The sequence below is a fragment of a genome, unplaced genomic scaffold (assembly GCF_019419815.1).
Source record: "Pyrus x bretschneideri cultivar Hongxiangsu unplaced genomic scaffold, Pyrus_bretschneideri_v1 Contig108, whole genome shotgun sequence".
Classification (NCBI taxonomy): Eukaryota; Viridiplantae; Streptophyta; class Magnoliopsida; order Rosales; family Rosaceae; genus Pyrus; species Pyrus x bretschneideri.
The window spans coordinates 402740-405484 of record NW_025999400.1 but is presented as its reverse complement, the minus strand read 5'-3'; positions in this window follow the sequence as shown (position 1 = coordinate 405484).

The following is a 2745-nucleotide window of genomic DNA, read 5'->3' as shown; positions in this document are numbered from 1 at the left end:
ACTTACTTCACCTACAACATCCACTTCACCTACAACATCCACCTACTTCACCTACAACATCCACCTACTTCACCTACAAATGACATAGCCATATGTTCCCTCCACTACTCCTATAAATACCCTTGCATTCATTCATTCATGGACATCTCATTTCATACACAACACACCACAAACACATCCCTTTCTCTCTTAGCCGTGAGTCTCCCTTAGAATCCAAAAACCATCTATCTATTTCCACCACTTCCCAACCCTCCAAACCACTCCTCTACCATTTCCATAATCCCCCAAACCTCACCTTAGACCTTGTGCTACAATAACGAGGAAGATAAGAGGGCCTAAACGTTCATACAATTCAAGTTTGAGTTGTTGGAATGTTTAGGTGTTTCTTTGATTTCAAAGTTTAAATTCAATTCTCTTTGTTTTGTACGTATGAGGAATGGAAGAGAAGAGTGCCTAAACGTTCATACAATTCAAAGTTTGAGTTGTTGGAATGTTTAGGTGTTTCTTTAATTTCAAAGTTATGAGGAACTAAACCCCCCTTTAGCTAGGGGGTGATTCGAAACTAAGTTTATATTTGCAATATGAATTGATTAACTTTCATTGGAATTTCATAAGTTGTTGATTCAATTTGTTTAACCGTTTGATTGATAACTTATTTATGTATGTTTATTAAGAATGCGCGCTTAATTTTCATGCATGAATATGACGCTAGAATATAAGTGAGTTTCACCTAATCGTTATGAACTTATATTCACAAGTAGTGGAGGTTGCTTATAAACAATCGCGTTAAATGAATTCTTGGCACGAGTTTCATGCTCATCATAGTAACGAATGCCTTGTCAACACTTATAGTTTTCATGATGCTTAATGATCTTTGATTGTATCTTTATTGTGCTGTTCACGTAAAGGACTTTTGGAGAATGTTGTGAATTGCGTTGCGCTAACCCATCCAATTCATTAACTTAAGGAAAACTTGACGGTTAATTTAAGCGGACCTAATTAACCCGGAGTGTTGAGTTTCATAATTTATCGAAAGACCAACTGAGAATCAATCTTGTATGCAAGTGTAACATGTATGGAGATGAACCCCTTAGCTATTCCATCATCCATATTTTATTCACATTCATATTTACATTCTGTTTTAATTGCAATTTGTTCATTTAGTTTAATTTTGTCAAAACCTAAATCCCCCTTTTACTTTAATGTCAAATTAGTTAGAAATCAATTTAGTTTGTGTTTTTAAGAGTTTTGAGTCTTTTGAACTTGTTAGAATCTGTTTAGTTTATGTTTTAAAGTATTTTTACATTCTTTGAGTCTAATTTAGTGTTTTATATTGCGTTTTTACGTTTTTGAGTCAGTTTCCAAGAGATTAACAATCCCTCCTAATCCCCGGTCTAGAACGATCCCTACTTACACTTATACTACAAATTGACAAAAAGAGGGTTTAATTTGTGTGCGTATAAATCGCGCATCAGTCGACAAGGGTAAAAAGTACCAACACTTGCTATTATCTCTATATATGTCGACCTTCGTCTTTTATGGCAGGGCAAACCTGAAGAAAATGCCCAACTCTCCCTCACCTCTGAGGGCGCACTCCCAGCAAAGCCTTTCGAAATACTCAATTCTTTCTTCTTCCCCAAAGATGATACCAGATGCCTGGAGTACATATGACCCAGGAGAAAACGGCGGATTGAAGCATGTGCTGATTCATTCACCGCTTCTTCAAAGCAAAGGTATCTCATATCATCAAGGTCAAAAGCAAAAGTATCTCATATCATGCTCTTTCCCTGTCTTTTTCTTTGTCCTTGTTCTTACTTGCATGGCAAAGTAAAAGAAGCAATCAGCCGGCACTTGGAGTCAGTCTTCCGATCTGGAGCCAACTGCCTGGAATCTATTCCTGATTGCTTACCTAGCGTTGCTCTCGAGTAGTCATCTTCAACGGTTGATACACTTCCAGAGAAGGGACCACTCCTGCAAAGATTGAACAAAGAAACAGATAACATGAGGAAGCTCAGACCTTCGGGGGAAACCAAAAGAACCATCCTGCTGCCCAGTTCAAGAAGTAGCACAAAGGAAAATCAACGATGGGCAGAAACCAGTTCAAGAGTAAGCCTGTGGAATCACAAAGATCAAAGCCTCAATGCAATCACCAAGGAGAAGAGGGAATTTACACTCCATAACCAGATTTGCGTTCCTAAACTCTTCTTTTTGTTAATTACATTATGCCATGTTTAAAATGTTTAGTTGCTTTTTGTGTGTTTACTTATGTTTTGTGTGAATCTATGCTTAAAACATTGAGGACAATGTTTGATTTAAGTGTGGGGGGGTAACTAAGTATATTTAATGCAAATTCGTGGGATTTTATCACCCATAACTTCAAATGTTGTTCCTTGCTGTTTTAAGGTGTTTTTAAGTTGTTTTAGAGTGTTTTAGTGTGTTTTGTTTTATAATTCGAAAATCCCACAAAAATTTGAAAAATTGTTTTGAAAAACCCAAAAAGAGTTGTTTTAAGAGTCGTTTTTGTGTGTTTGTGTCTTAGGGTACCTTCCAACACAATGATAAGGATTTGGTTTATAATTGCATGACGGTTAGGAAGAGTTATAAACATAGAGAAAAGTTTGATTTACTCTTGGTATATGCTTGGTTATGGTTATAATGTATGACTTCACATGCAATCATAAAAGAAAAAAAAATTCGTTTTTGTAACATGCTTGAAGGAAGGAACTCAAACAAACGCTACAACCC